The sequence below is a fragment of the Paramormyrops kingsleyae genome, chromosome 24 (assembly GCF_048594095.1).
Source record: "Paramormyrops kingsleyae isolate MSU_618 chromosome 24, PKINGS_0.4, whole genome shotgun sequence".
Taxonomy (NCBI): domain Eukaryota; kingdom Metazoa; phylum Chordata; class Actinopteri; order Osteoglossiformes; family Mormyridae; genus Paramormyrops; species Paramormyrops kingsleyae.
This window is the reverse complement of record NC_132820.1, coordinates 24,980,693-24,997,303: the sequence shown is the minus strand read 5'-3', so window position 1 is coordinate 24,997,303 and position 16,611 is coordinate 24,980,693. Positions and strand designations below refer to the sequence as shown.

The window sequence follows — 16,611 nt, the reverse complement described above, 5'->3', positions numbered from 1 at the left end:
CCAAAATAAAAATAAATTTTTACTGAGCTGTTTTAATTAATAACCTGTCCTGAAACTGACAAAACTTGTAAAATGAATTTGTTGCATGTGTGTACGTAGAGCTTTAAAACGTAAGAAAAAATACAGACACTAAACATTTAATTTTAAACAAAAAATAGTTTTATGAGCACATTTGAGGAGCTCTTTTCCAAAACGCGATAACTCCATTTCAATAGTTTTCAGGGAAATTAATTGTTTTACCTAGACCCACACATTTTGTGAATATTCAATTTATCCTGTTAAAATGTTTTTTGCTTAGTCTGAACATGTTGAATAATGATTATTAAATCAAACAACTATATTGTTGTTGATAAATTCAAAGTAATTTTTTTTTTCTTTTCAAAACGCTATAAATCCATCCATTTTTCCCAAAAATTGATGGTTGTCTTTTTTTAAAAGTCTTTTGTCTTTTATTTTTCATGTTCGCAGTTATTAATAAACAATTAAAATGTCTCATTGCAATATTTTACATATTCCTAATCATTACTTTTGCTGGTTCTTTGTGACAGCTTTTAGGTGCCGTGTACATGAACGCGTCCTGCATCAGCACCGAAAACTTAGAGAGAGAGAGAGAGAGAGAGAATAAGATTTTTTTACTTATTTTGAGGAATTATAGCCTAATGAACAAACATCTGTTAAGAGCGCAGCCACGTTGGATTGCGAGAACGTTCACTAGGTTAAAATTAAGTTCGGCGCTTATTGGGGTTTGGAAAGAAACTGTATCTTGCAGTACATTTTAAACAAGGAAATTATTATTGCCGTTTATCGCGTTTTGGAAAAGAGCTCTTCATTTATTGTTTGAAATAAAACAGTGTGCTTCAATAATTAAAGTTCGCAATGTTTTGTTTGTTTTCTCCGCTTAGAAAATGCAGTGAAAAAGGATGATCGTGCTATAGGAGTCTGCAAGAAGCTGGTGAGCCACTTCTCTCACAGCTGGAAGGCCAGCGATGCCCTGGCAAAAGTCCAGAAGGAACTCAATCTACCATCACATTGTCTCATCTCAGAATGCCAAACAAGATGGGGTTCCAGACAGATGATGATCAGCAGGATATTAGAGCAGCAGCAGGCTTTAACTCAGGTCCTGTCTGCAGACAAGAAGCTGCGGCATCTAATTCCAACCTGGCAAGATACAGATGTGCTGGAGTCTGTAAGCAAGTCACTGAGCCCAATGCTGGATTTCACTGATGCACTTTCAGGCGATGAATACGTCAGTGTCTCCTTTGTAAAGCCAGTTCTTCAGCTCTTCAACACTTCACTACTGGAAATGCGAGAGGAAGACACAGACCTGATCAAGAACATAAAGATGAAGATGCTGGACTACCTCAATGAGAAATACGAAGATGATGATACTCAGAAGCTGCTAGATATGGCATCTTTTTTGGACCCCCGGTTCAAGATAGACTTCATCAGTGCAGACAAGAAGACCCAAGTTAAGGCCAGAGTGGTATCACAGATGATGGAATGCCAGGAGAAATCAAGCTGCAGCACTGACGTGGAGCCCAACGTTACCAGTGCACCCCAGGCAAAGAAAGCAAAGAAGTCATTGGGAAGCTTCTTTAAACAGAGAGAAACTGAAGCAAAGGGTGATTCCCTAAAGGATGCTTTGGAAGCAGAGTTAAACACTTACCTGCTAACACCTCCAACAGACAAAGAGGAGGATCCACTTGCATGGTGGAAAGTACACAAACTAAGCTTTCCTCATCTCGCCAGACTTGCCCGCAAAAACCTGTGTATTCCTGCGACAAGCTCGCCGTCAGAGAGACTTTTCAGTACTAGTGGCAACATCGTCACTTGCCAACGAACCTGTCTCAAGCCTGCAAAGGTTGATAGACTTGTATTCTTAGCTGGAAACCTTGAGTAAGCAAAGCATACAGCATGCATGATCATGATCATGCTAAAGAATACTCAGTTTAGAGGTTTTATTTCATTTTGTTTAGCCATGATTATGATGATGACCAACACGGTTTTACTTTGGCACTTTTGCTAAGAAAAGTTGACTTAAAAACAAAAGATTGTGAACCAAAATGCTTATAAGTTGTTTTATAAGAAAATATATATTTAAGTTATGTTATGAACCAATCAGGGGGGTTGGTGTTGCAAAGCTGCTGTTTAAATGTGTTCAGCTTTTCTGTTTACAGGAATATGTTCTCTAATCTGTTTAGAAGATTTAATGCAAAATATATAAAATTTTATTTCATTTTGTTTATTTCATATATTTAGCCATGATTATAATGACCAACACCAACACTGTTTTACTTTGGCACTTTGGCTAAGAAAAGTCGACTTAAAAGATTGTGAACCAAAATGCTTATAAGTTGTTTTATAAAAAATATATTTATTTTAAGTTATATTGTTGTAAATCAATCAGGGGGGTTGGTGTAAAGCTGCTGTTTTATTTAAAAATGTGTTCTGCTTTTGTGTTTACAGAAATGTTCTAATTTTGGAATAAAATATTAAGTAACCTTTTTGTCACTTGTAATGAAGCTTGCTTATTAGTGAAATTATTAATATGTAATTATTGGTAATTATTGACTTTAGCCTGGATTGATGGCTCTCAATATCGCAATATATATCGTTTGGAAAAAAATATCGCAATGTAATTTTTTTCCAATATCGTGCAGCCCTACTCTGCACAAGGGTCGGGCTAAAACGGCATCATACACCTTCCCAAGACACATAAAATCAGTAAGCCTGGGAATGAAATAGGTTAATTGCACAATAAACAGCACAACAGATCAAATAAAATGCTAATAAATGTTAATAATGTTAATATTGATGAATAAGTGCTACAGTGATCAACCAAAACAGTGCTCAGTAAAATCTTTACATGTCAATAAATAAAATCCATACCAAATAAAACACACGCACAGAAAAACAAAGCACACTTACCTAAAACCCGACGTGTCCTCTGTGTGCTTCAGGAAAATGCATCATGTCAACCCTGTAGGATGGAGTGTCATCACCTAGACGTACCGGGGCAGCTTTCGCCTAGGATCAAGGCAGTTGGATGGATGTCAACTTACCTCTGGGGGTAGGTCGTTTAAGTAGATGGCAGCTTCCTTCTGGGGCCTGGGGGTTTGGGTGAATGTCAGCTTACTTCTGTGACCAGGGTCTTTGGGTGGAAGTGAGCTTACCTCTGGGGTCAGGGGGTTGAGTTGAAAGCAGCTTGCCTCTGGGGTTGGAACATTTGGGTAGATGTGAGCTTACATGAGGGGCCTGCATTTTTGGGTGGACAGCAGTTTGCCTCTGAGATCGTCTGCCGCCGCCCCCCAACTTTCACAGCCAGGACCCCCTCCCTTCCCTAAGGTAGAATACTTCAGACTTCCCAACCTGCAAAAACTCAATTCAGGGAGGTGCCCCCAACCGCCCGACAAGGAGTGAGATGTACTGTACAGTAACTTCAACAAACTTGATTTCACAGTTTAATTTCTTCATTAATTTCCTCTAGTCAGCGCACTAAATTACGAAGGTCAATATTATGTATTATTTTGACAATAATATAAGTAGATTATTTTACCATTTATGCAAATTCCTTAATTATATCCCATTGCTTCTTTACAAAAGTCTTCAAGGAGTCTTTCATGACAGCATTAGCAACTAACCAAGTGTCTAACTAGTGTAGACCTGAATAATACAGCACATGAAATGACACTTGTTAAACTCACCTCAACATGCATTTTACAGTCGTTTAAACCGTCATGAGCAATGCTGAAATCACTATTGCTAACATTATTTTCATCCTTATTAAACATGGATACACTTTCTGAAGTGAAATGCGTTTTATATTTCCGTTTTTTGTGGCACTCTCCCTCTGTCATGATGCTCCACTGAACCGATAACTTCGGTCCTCGAGAAGTTAAATAGAAGCCCGCCCACATTGAAATCTGATTGGTTTATTTTGCTAAGTAAACCAATCAGGATGCTGTCTGTCTAGCACGGGCTACAGGGCACACACGCAGGGATCCACACATATGCACGTTCTCTCTTTCTCTCGCTCATTCCGTCGTACGCGCGCGTCTCTCGAGTGCGCAATGCACACACTACTGTCTCGCATGCATGCTCTTGTTTACTTCCTCTTCTTTCCGGGATATTTTATTCAATTTGCGGGTATCAGGGAGTCGCTGTCAATATGTGGGAGACTCCCGGAACTTCCGGGAGAGTCGGGATGTCTGGATAACTGCTTATTTGTACTATAATGATAGCTGTTAATTTTCAGGGAGCTGTGATGATATTCGAAATTGTGCAGGGTTATATAAGTACTGTGAAGCTGTCGTTATCCAGTTAAATGTTTAAAAATATGTATTATTTTATCATATTTTTTGTATACTTTAAGCTTATTCACAGGTCTCTCCTGCATTCATCTTACCGTCCGTCCATGCCTACTTCAATGTAAAATCAGACAGATTGCTTAATTTGCAGCTGTCCAATTACGCGTACATATTTTATTGCTGCAGATAATTAAGGTAGGTAATACAACGCTGAAGGTTAGATGTATAGTACGATTACATATGTACAACATGTGGTCATTTCAGTCAGACAAACGTTTAAAATGGAAAACCAGCTTTCCGTTTTTACCGGCAATTTCCATAGCACGTCTTAGTCGAAGTACTACACTGCCATCTATTGGACAAGTCAGGTTACTGAATCGTGAAATGTGTCTGTACTAAAATGGATAATATCTTTAGTCATGTTTTCTTTTAGGACCACTACAAGAGGATTATCAGTATGAAGGTTTATCAATAAAAATAATTTATTAAACTAAATATTACAGGGCTCTCCCTGAAAATAAGACGCTCTTAGCTTCCAAAGGCAAGGACACATTCTAGTGATTTTCCAGGAGACTGGACCTAACTAACCTGGGGCCTTATGAAAAACAATCAATCAATTCATGTTGAAGCTCACAAGGTGTGGAGAACAAGAAACACAAGTAAGGGAGAAAGGCAAGGTGCAAAGCATACACAAGCAGTGTAACGACATATCAGTTACAATGTATGATTAAACATACATCATTTCTCACAGTATGAATAGTGGCCCGTTGCTCCTACTATAGCCTCACGCCTCCAGGGTCATGGGTTCAATCTGCACCCCTGCTGTAATAAACAGTGACATTATTACAGTAACATACTGTTTAAAATAGTACAATACTGTAGAAAAAATGCTTTCTGGGCAATATTTATGAGAACCTTGTCGATAAAATACTGTAATGTACTGTAATTCTGTACATGAACTGGAAAAAAATAAACTGTAGAATTTACTCAGATTGAATGATGTAACAATTTGCACTCACTTTTTTGGGTTGACTTTATACCCAATTCTAAGAAACATTTTAAATAAATAAAGCTATAGTCTACCCACTGTCACAGTACCATCCTATAAGATTTACTCAAATCAATATTTCAATATTAATATTAATTAATTTCAATATTAACATGAATTAATATTTCAAATCAATATTTGTGCTCACTCGTTTGGGTAAATTGGGATATTATTTTTTATGAGTAAAGTAAACCCAAGTTTAGCAAATAACATACCTAATGTATTTAAATGGTCCTTTTCAGCATTCAACGCAAAGTGGTACCAGGTTTGAAACAAGGGTCTTTGCCAGCATGGCCTGATACAGTTTTCTGTCCCTTTGGGAGTAAAGGTCTTTGCTCAAGAGCTCATTAATATGGCTATTCTGCCAAGACTGGGCTTTTCTGCAGCTGTGGTATATTTCACCCACCGTCATGAAGGAAACTCTCCCAAATACTGACCTTGCAAGATGTTCTCTGTTGAGATAAAAAAAAAAATCGAATAGCTGTGATTGCTCATGTAATGCTTTTTTGGGGTGATGTATTTGTTAATGTAAGGCCATTTTGATTACCCACACTTGGCCTTGTAGCCTTATATTTGCAGAAAAGAGCCTGAGTTGTATGTATATGTATATTTCCATAGCATGACATGGTACTGCCTTTGATTCAGTAGATTTTTAATTAGAGGTCGACCGATATATCGGCAGGCCGATATATCGGGCCGATATTTAGCATTTTTTAATGTATCCGCATCGGCCGATATCCGAGTGCACTACGCCGAATTTCAGACAGGCACGTCTGCGGGTAGCCCAGTGTTATTGTTGCTGTGGAACACGTGACCCATGCTGCCTTGTGCAGGACCACAGCCAGAAGTTTTGGAAGAGTCCTGGGATAAAACGGTAAGGCTTAAATTCTGATCTTTCAATGACCTGTTTATTTAAGTAGTTTGCTATGAAATGTTGCTTTAAAAGAAAACGCGAATTACGCTATTGGGAACTGCGGTAATGATAATGAGCCTTCAACCAACTGTAGCTTACAGGTAACATTAAGGATCATTGATTCTAATAGAGTTCGTTTTGTGCGCTTATTGGTGGGCTCACAGACGTTTTTTAATCGTTAAAAATCATTTTAATTGTTAACATTTTAATTATTACCATATCAGCCCGATGTTATCGGTTATGTTTTTTTTCTTGTGTCGGAGAGTTTCACTCTGTGAGTGTGTGGGGCGGAGCAGGCAGCTCTCAAATACTGCAGCATGTGTGAGAGTTGCGTTACTCTGCCCTGATCACAGACAGCGCCGTCCTCGGAGACACAGAGCTGCTAAGAACAATGCATGGCGGAGAAAAGTGTTTGTTCGAAAGCGTGGTTACCATTTACTTGAGCTGATGCTGACAATGGTCCTTCTGTGCAACTTTTTTTCATTTGAGACCGGAGATTCAAACAATTTGTCAGACGTCTAGATAAAAAGTGCATGACTTTGCGCAGTTAGTTTCCTCATTAAACATGTCTATCCTTTATACGGGCGTATACGTAGACAACGTCACAATCACTAGGGGCTTATGTTGTCCTTGCATACAAGGCTGTGCAATACGACAGTTATTTTATTTTATTTTCCGGGATCACTAGATTCTGATTGTGAATTTGGCTTTAAGCTATCTGTCTGCTAACAACAGAAACAACATGTTAGTGTTACACTACTCATCAAACCATGATGCATTAAGTGTTTTTTTTTCTTCAAAATGTATTAGAGTGTAATTGTTTTAATGTGCATGGAATACTGGAATTGTAGAATGAATTGAAGATGAAGGTACTATAATAAAAATTCTAACCTTGCATTTATTCTTCTGTTTTAGTAATTGCTGTCTGATGGCTGAACAAAAATCTAATCCTGTATGGCAGCATTTCACAAAGCCAACACCAGGAAAAGCCAGGTGCAATATCTGCAGCAGACTGGTGAGCTTGGGAGCTGAAGAATGAGTTTGCTGCTAAAGAGATTCTGATGCTGCTATCTTTATTGTTTATAAGTTTAAGTTGTTTATAAGTTTTATTGTGTTTTTGTTATTTAAGTTTATATTTAAATTTACACAAGTCAGTATTCAGTAAATGCTAAGTTGAGAAATTTTGTGTATCGTTTGTTATTATTAATGTGATATTTTATCATGCAAATAGAGGGGAAAACGTCCAATTTTCGGCCAAAAAATATCGGCAGCATATATCGGCCATCGGCTGACCCTGACTATGACCTATATCGTCATCGGCATCGGCTATTGAAAAACCCATATCGGTCGACCTCTATTTTTAATTCACTGTTATGATGTTGAATAGGACAAGTGCATAAATCCCCAAATATATTGGCTACCACAGCTAAAACGGATCTTGGTGGGGTGTGTTGGTTCGTGCTCCATGGAGTGATCTTGGGTGGGAGGCTAAGATTGGATGTACATAGAATAAAAAACCTCAATGTCTTCTAACATCCCCACCATAAGAAAACACATTAAGTCCTGCTCATACTAATTCTGGTATCTAAACCATCAGCTTTTCAGGACTCTTTGGCAATTATACATCTCAAAACACACAAAGCCAACTGATACAGAGCAATCAGTTTAAACAACCAAAGGAATCCTGAAGTAAAACAAGCAATGATATGTGGTGGAGACTAATATCTGTGGCATTCCATTCTCAACTGCAGTGGGATTCTAAATATTATGTAAACATGGATATCCAAAAATTAAACCTAATTAAAATCGAAATATTAAATGAGCAGAATGATTAAATTTGTTGTTCTATCCCAAGTTGTGATTAAAAAGCAATGAGGCTGCCACCCATTATATCTGCTCTAGGGAAATGCACTTCTGCGGCCACTAGGGGAGCTCTCACCTTCTCTCAGACCTGCTAAATAATGTTGCATAGTCTAACAAGCTTTATAATCTGTGTCAATGAGCAGTGCCTTACCGGAAATGCTTTCCCTGGGAATTATTGTAAACATTCTCGCCAGTGCGGGGAAGCAATAAAAAAGGCCAATAGGATGTTGGGGTATATCTCCAGGTGTGTGGAGTTTAAGTCAAGGGAGGTAATGCTAAGATTATACAATTCCTTGGTGAGACCTCACCTAGAATATTGTGTACAGGTTTGGTCACCATATCTTAAAAAGGACAAAGCGGCCTTAGAAAAGGTGCAGCGTAGGGCCACAAGAATGATTCCTGGTCTTAGAGGAATGTCATACGAGGAAAGGTTATTTGAGCTAAATCTGTTCAGCCTCAAGCAAAGGAGACTGAGGGGGGACATGATCCAGGTCTATAAGATTCTAACAGGTTTGGATGCTGTTCAACCGAATAGTTACTTCAGCATTAGTTCAAATACAAGAACTCGTGGCCATAGGTGGAAATTAGCGGGAGAACATTTCAAACTGGATGTAAGGAAGCACTTCTTTACACAGCGTGTAGTCAGAGTATGGAATAGTCTTCCTGATAACGTAGTGCAAGCTGAATCCTTGGGTTCCTTTAAATCAGAGCTAGATAAGATTTTAACAACTCTGAGCTATTAGTTAAGTTCTCCCCAAGCGAGCTCGATGGGCCGAATGGCCTCCTCTCGTTTGTATAGTTCTTATGTTCTTAAATGAATTAGATTTATTAACTGGCTCCTGAAATTAGGAATTGTAAATGAACTGACCTAAATGAGTATTAATTAAATTAATTCAGAGACATTGCAGTTCATTCCACATGAAAAGTTACAACTTAAGCTAAATCTGCTTAAATCATTTAGAGCATAGTCATAGTGATCAATGAAACACCTATACACACACACACACACACACACATATCCTTATGGGGACCGCTCATTCATTTCTATGGGAAAAATACTAATGCTAACTTAACCCCTACTCAGCCCTAACCATAAGCATAAGTAGGCAACCAAAATACAAGAGTTTTTGCATTTTTAGTTTTTTCATTGCAGTCACGGATTTTTATAAAATAGAGTTTTTCCCTTATAGGGACCAGGACCAGCTACACCTGTACTATTACACAGGCTACATGTGAAGAATGCGAGACAAAAAAGAAGAGCATTTAGACAGCCAGAGAATGTTAACTGCCAGTTTAATTATATTTATTACAGAGCTTATTGAATTGTTCAGTGAAATAAATCCATCCATCCATCATCCATCCATCTAGCAAACGGGCTGGTAGCCTCTCCTCAGCAGCATATGGCACAAGGTTGGTGCTCACCCTGGACGGGAGGCCAACTCAAATGTAATAGTGAATACTGAAAATAGGACAGGGGTGTAAACAGGAGAGATGATTATTTACTAATTCTATGTTTGTAATTTGATTAATTAATCACTTAATTCACGTTCCACAGCCACTTGTCCCATGTAGGGTTACAGGTCTCTGGAATATATACCTGATAATAATGGGCGCAATGCAAGGAGGAACCCAGGAGGGGATGGCAAACCCATCGCATGGCAGGGAATAACCCAGATGGGGACACCAGCCCTTTAGGAGTGCAGGGAATAAGCAGGGGGCGGTGCCAACCCATCACAGGGCAGGGAATAAGCAGGGGGCGGTGCCAACCCATCACAGGGCAGGGAAAAAGCCAGGAGGGGGGTGCCAACCTATCACAGGGCAGGGAAAAAGCCAGGAGGGGGGTGCCAACCTATCACAGGGCAGGGAAAAAGCCAGGAGGGGGGTGCCAACCTATCACAGGGCAGAGAATCTCCCAGGAGGGGCGGCAGTCCATCACAAGGCATGGCAGCTCATTAGATCACAAAAACCTGCTTTGTCAGTTAGACTGAAAAAGGCATTCCTAAAACTCATTTAAAAATAATGAAAAATACTAGAGTAGCTGGTTGGATACAGAACAACAAATTAGGGTTATGAGCATCTCTCAGGGATCCACCCATCTATCTTCTAACCTCTCATCCTGGTGAGGGCTGTGGGGCCTGGAGCCTATCCCAAACAGGACAGGGCACGGGGATGGAGTACATCCTGGACAGGATGCCAGTCATACAGAGGACACATAGACACTAATACAGCCAACTGGACCCCATCTACCTCTTCTAAAACATCCATATAGTTTCCTGTCTGTTTCTGACAGCTTTCACCATTTTTATTTTGCTCCAGTTCTTTGTACTTTTTGAGGTCACAGGTTTTAGTATCAGTACCTTTGCAATCTAGAGGAATGTTACCCTCCAACTATCAATTATTGTTTGTGGTCAAAATGACCCCATTTGTGTTAATTTGCACAATTAATTATAGTATAAATCGATATATTCCAGATCAATTTTTAAGGTGATTTCAATAAAGGCCTGAAATATCATTATCGACCATCATGTGACCCCAAAAGCCATTGGAAAGCCAGTAAGAGGCCCATATGATGCTTAGAGCTGAAAATAGGACAATATGCTGTTTTTGTTAAAAATATCACAGTGCAGTTGTTTTAAAAATAAATCAATGGCTTTGCACAAAATGTAGATGCATGTGGTTTACTAACATAACATACAAGTAGCACAAAGTGTGGTCGTCTTGCAGTCCTTTGTAATGGCATCTCTGCCTTTTCTCAGGTCGGGGCTTTTGTTCCATTGCCTGCGCAGCCAAACTGCTACCAGGACTGGAGGACCTGTACCAGGGACCTTGGGAGGCAGCAAGATAAAAGATGAAGAACATCTGGTGATCCTGTGCGGGGACGTCATTCACAGAAAGCGTACAAAAATGGATGCTGATTTGTAAGTTGGGGCTTTTCTCCTCTATATGTGGGGAACCCCTGTTCAAACAGATGCAATTAACAGGAAACTTCTTCTAACTTAAGGTGTGAACTGCTTCATCTGAGAAAACTAGACTTAGGAAACAGGGAGCATAAACGACAAGTCAATGACTGACATCTCATACAGCCATATTGCAAACAAATACACACATAATGAGGATACAACATGAAACGGTCTGGGGGAGGGGGAAACATTTCCACATGTAGGGGGTTGGAGGTATTTAATCATTTACAGAAAATTCCGTGTAGCCAGTGTAGGAACCTGAGGTCAGGTTAACACAGATCACTGTCCGTGGTGCTGAAATCTCTACTTGATGGGCTGGTGCTGAATGAATAGGACGGCTGGCCAGCATATCTCACTGTGTGATTCCACTGACTGTCACCTTCTAATGTATGGGATTTTTAACAATGAGGAAAAGAATTTTTTTAAAAGTTATTACAGGAAACAATATTTACATGCCTGTACTGTAGCTTTAATCTCTCACGACAGAAAACCCAAAAACTATAACTTTTGGTGAGAAAGAAATACATTCATGTTATATCAAGTATATCACATACTCATTTAAAATCACAAAACACACCTGATTTAATCTCTATATTTTAATTATTTCAATAGTATTGCTTAATTACAGCAGTTAAACATTATCTGTATTACAATGGTACAGAAAAGTTGGGCTTTGGCTTTCCTGAGAGAAGTATGGCCTTGCCAGGATAGATGTCCTGTATGATTTGCGTTCTCTTTCATGCAATTATAGACACGTTTGTATTCATCTTCCTGGAGACCATCCATTCATTTCTGTGGTCAAAACACCTTTTTTAGATTTTTGATTGCAGTCACAGATTTTTTTTAAATTGAGTTTCCCTTTGGGGGACCGAAAAAGCTGGTCTCCACATCGTCAAAATTTCAGGTTTTATTGCATTGTGGGGACATTTGGTCCCCACAATTTAATATATACATAATGCACACACACACACACACACACACACACACACACAAGTTGGTCTTCTTTTCTAAATGGGGACCGTCCATTCATTTCTATGGGAAAAACCCTAATCCCAGTCACGACACCCTTAATCCCTACCCACCCCTAACCTTAACCATAAGTAACCAACCCAAATACAAGACTTTTGGCATTTTTACTTTTTTGATTGCATTCACAGATTTTTATAAAACTGACGTTATCCAAATGGGGACCTCAAAAGATGTCCCCAAAAGTATGGAAATTTTAGGTTTTACTACACGTTGGGGACAATTTGGTCCTCAAATGTGATCAATGCAAATCCACACACACACACACACACACAGGTTTGTAAGTATATCTTTGTGGGGACTGTCCATTCATTTCTATGGGGAAAACTCTAATTCCAGCATCGCAACCTTAACCCCTACTCAGTCCAAACATTAACCATAAGTATGACTTTTGGCATTTTTACCTTTTTGATTGCATTCACAGATCTTTGTGGGAACCTGAAAAATTATCCACACAACTTAAAAATAACAGGTTTTTATCACATTGTGGGGAACATTTGGTCCCCACAATGTAATATAAACATAACCCCCCACTCACACATACACATTCTGCTCTTTTCACCAGCCTTTTATCAAGTTCGGTGCTCTGAGTGTCAAAATGGTGCACAGCTTTGCACGTCCTTCATATGGTGTTGCAGCCATATTACACACATAAAATTCATCAGTGAAATGTACTGTATATGTGCATATGTAAATAACAAGTAAACATGAAAATGATACCTAATAATTTATTTCAAAGTATTTGTTAATATAAGCTTCATTAATTTTGATAGACAATTCATCATTCAGTTTTCCTATGTCAGTCTTTAATTCCAGGGAGAGACTATGTAAATGAGATATACGACACGGCTGAGGGAGGGCATATTTCAGTTCAGGTGGGTAAATTTTGGAACAGGTCAATGTAATTAAGCACAATATTTTTTTTCCCCATTTTATCTTGTTTTGCTTGAGTGTTTGGAATGTCTTCCTTCCTTTCAAGATCGACAGAATATGCCATAGTTCTTGCATTCGTAGATTTTGTTTGGAAAAATAAAGTACAAGATTTTAGTACAAATCTCGTTTGGGTTGACGTGTTGTTATAATTATGCAAAAATATTGAAAATTGTACAAATAAAGTTTGTTATAACAAGATGTATTCTGACTTTTGATTGATACTGAACTTCAGTCTGTATACTTCCTGTTGATTTTCATTTTCAGCATTACATCATCATCACCAGAATTCTAGAATTCTATTGACACATCACTACAGACTGTAATTCATTCCGCTTCATACTATCGCAAGAGTTAGCTGTGTTGGTCTTCAGTTAAAACGTATTTGCTACTTGCAGTGATTATGGAGCAGGTGAGTTTTAACATGAATATTTATAACAGCTTTTACTTAGCTTAACTGAAATTATTATGGATCAAGTTAGTCTGTCCTGATAAGTAATTTCTTAAAACTGCCTTTATGGCTTTGCAGAAAAACGAGAACAAACGCAGAGAGGGAAAGTACAGTCTGCGGGAGACGATCCTGTTAACACAGAAGTTGGCTGACTACTGTGTGGAGGATCTACCAAAGTCTGGCAGGGCTCCAAGGACCACCAAGAAGGAACGCCTGGAAGGGTCAGGAGGACTGGAAAGGCTGAAGGTCAAATATATAAAAAATGCTGCAGTCCTTCCTGACCTCCAAGCCTCCCCATCCACAACACCAGACACAAAACTGGACCTTCTTTCCTTGCCGGTCCAAAACGAAGAGCCCCTTCTTGTCCATGGTCTTCCGGAGAAGCAGTACCAGGACGTGTACCATGCGGTGGTGGACCCCCTGCTGCATCACCGGTCTGGGCAGCCCCGCTCCTACTCCCTCAAGAGAGCCTGCAAAATTAAACGGCGGCTGTGGAGAGCGGTGCAATGCCCACATTTCAAGATGACGGAGGACCCTGATGGGAGGGTCCACTACACGGAAATGTTTACGGCCTCCGGGCTCAAACGGCGCCCCCCACAGTTTCAGCTGGATACCAGCGGGGAGCCTCCAATGAAAAAAAATAAGACTTATTTTTAATTATTTGTATATAGTTCTTTAAATAAAATAATATTTTATATTAATCAATCGTCAGTTTCTTTGTTCATTCTGTAACAGATCCGCACACAACCTCATAATCAAAGTTAAACTGTTGCATATTTCGTTGTCAAATAAGCAACATAAAAATTAGGGATGTCCCGATCAAGATTTCTTTTCCCCGATACCGATCCGAGTCTCAAACCGATACATGTATTTTCCAACAGCACACGGTGCAAACTATAGACCATAAGTACATTAAAATTATTAAAATCTATGGCGTATATGCTTGACAAATTAGTAGGTCTGCAGTGCAGCAAGTACCATCAACATGGTAAAAAATGTGAAATTCTTTTGGAACTTTCACATAGCATGGGTTTATTAAAAAGATAATAATCATTGTAATAATAAAATAGATAAATTAAAAATGAAAAAGGGTTTTAAACCCGAAAACTCAAATGCAGCAGTTTCAATGAAATCAATATGAACGGTGTTCATATCAATATGAGCAGTTTAAACAAAAAGCGTTATCGCTGTCGTGTGAAAACTTACTTTTTTTCTTGAAAGTTTCCTCCAGTTTGCGTTGCTTCTGCGCAGCCTTTCCCCGAGTGAACCGAGTGAATTCGCTGTACTCAGCCGCGTGTATTAACTTTATATGTCTGATCAAATTTGTGGTATTAAACGAAGATCTATTACTACCTCCTCATGAAATGCTCAGTTTACAGACAGTACAAGTTGCAGTTGCACAGCTCTCGTTTTTCAGCGTAAAATATTTCCACACTGCAGGCATCGTCTCACGGTCCCACTTTATAAAGCAGCCGCATTGTGGCGCATGCGCCGCGTACAGAAACGTGGGTGAGAAAAAAATGATCGGGAGATGATCTACTCATTAATCCCGATCTCGATAAGTCTAAAATGCCTTGATCGTGACATCCCTAATAAAAATTACTTACAATTGTGCTCTTAAACTAACAGTGTAAGTTGCCATAAAAGCCAACTGAAATGAATTAACTGTTTCCTTAATTGTTAGTAGTAAACCGGGTTATGTTTTGAACCCCTTTAGTAGTTGCTGTTGTAGGATCTGGCCTCAGCTGTTAAGAAGCAAAGAACTACAGTGACGTAATTTTGTAGTAGGAAATCGAGGTCGTAGTGCATCCTGGGTATATTGAGGTGACCGGTAAAAGCGCGGTCTCCATTTATAAACTATATAAATGGCATAATAATTTAAAGGGCTCTTAAATGGTGCCGTTATTAAGTAGCAGCCAAGTCAACTATATGTGCAAGAGTGCAATATGTATACAGAGTTTGCAGTATGTGTGCATAATGTGCAAGAGTGCAGAATATAATCATAGAGGAAGTTTATCAGTTGTTCACTGGTTATGCTGGTGGATATTTCACTGCAGCTGACGATTAATTGAACGTCCATTCAGAGACTGGTTTGGTTAATGAGAGAGACTACCTGAGGGGAGAAGGTCTTGGCATGTCTTGTGGTCTTGGTTCTGATTGCCATGAGTCTTCTCCTGGAGGGTAAGGCTTGAAAGATGTGGTGAGCAGGGTGAGATGGGTCCTCAAAGATTTTGTATGCCCGTTTCCTGGTTCTGGTGATGTACAGTGTCTGGAGGGTAAGCAGGTTACTGCCGATTATTCGCTCTGCTGAGTGGATGATCTGTTGCAGTCTGGCCTTGTCTCGTTCAGTGGCTGATCCAAACCAGGCTGTGATGGAGGAGGTGAGGATGGACTCAATGATTGTAGCGTAAAACTGGGCCATCGTGGTTATAACATGTTATTTTGGATCAGGCACGGACAGTTGTGAGAGTTCATTCCGCATTAGCTCTGATAGAATAGTATTAAATGCAAAGCTAAAGTCCACAAACAGAATCCTAACATATGCCTCAGGGCACTCCAAGTGTCGGAGCAAGAAATGGAGTCCAGTGTTAACTGCATCGTCCACAGGTCTGTTGGTTCTTTTGGCAGACTGTAGCCTGGGGTCAAGTGATAGGTCTGTGATGGTTTTAAGGTATGACAGCACAAGTCTCTCAAAAGCCTTCATTACCACCGATGTGAGAGCCACCAGTCTGTAGTCACTGACTGGTTCAGTGACTGGTTGAAAATATCTGTGAAGACAGGTGACTATTGATCTGCACAGTGCTTCAGAGTGGCTGGGGAGACAGAATCTGAACCAGGAGCTTTCCTTGTATTCTGGCTACTGAAGATCTTGTTTACATCTCTGTCGTTGATTCTCCTGGGGAGGTGGCTGGACGTGGTGGGGGGGGGGGGGTCGAGCTGAGTATAGTGTGGGCGAGGTGTGAAGGTACCCAGGTGTGAAGAAGGCCATTGAAAAGGTGAATGCTGTATGATGCGCGAATGTGGCTTTTCAAACCCGCAGTAGAATTTGAACAGGTTTTTGTCACCACTCCTGTAGGCTACATCTTTTGTTTTAGGAAGCTGCCTGAGTTCAG

At 39.6% G+C, this 16,611-nt stretch overlaps 2 long non-coding RNA genes across 2 annotated transcripts; one reads left to right on the top strand and one right to left on the bottom strand.

Annotated features, from left to right (window-relative positions):
• Nucleotides 1-5,532: 5,532 nt before the first annotated feature.
• Nucleotides 5,533-13,713, top strand: LOC140582172 (uncharacterized). Its single transcript, XR_011985092.1, has 4 exons — nucleotides 5,533-6,229; nucleotides 7,184-7,283; nucleotides 10,888-13,459; nucleotides 13,577-13,713. It is a non-coding gene; the product is annotated as an uncharacterized lncRNA (long non-coding RNA).
• Nucleotides 12,830-14,971, bottom strand: LOC140582183 (uncharacterized). The gene is made up of 2 exons (XR_011985106.1): nucleotides 14,705-14,971; nucleotides 12,830-13,968 (listed from the first exon to the last, which is right to left on the bottom strand). It is a non-coding gene; the product is annotated as an uncharacterized lncRNA (long non-coding RNA).
• Nucleotides 14,972-16,611: the final 1,640 nt, after the last annotated feature.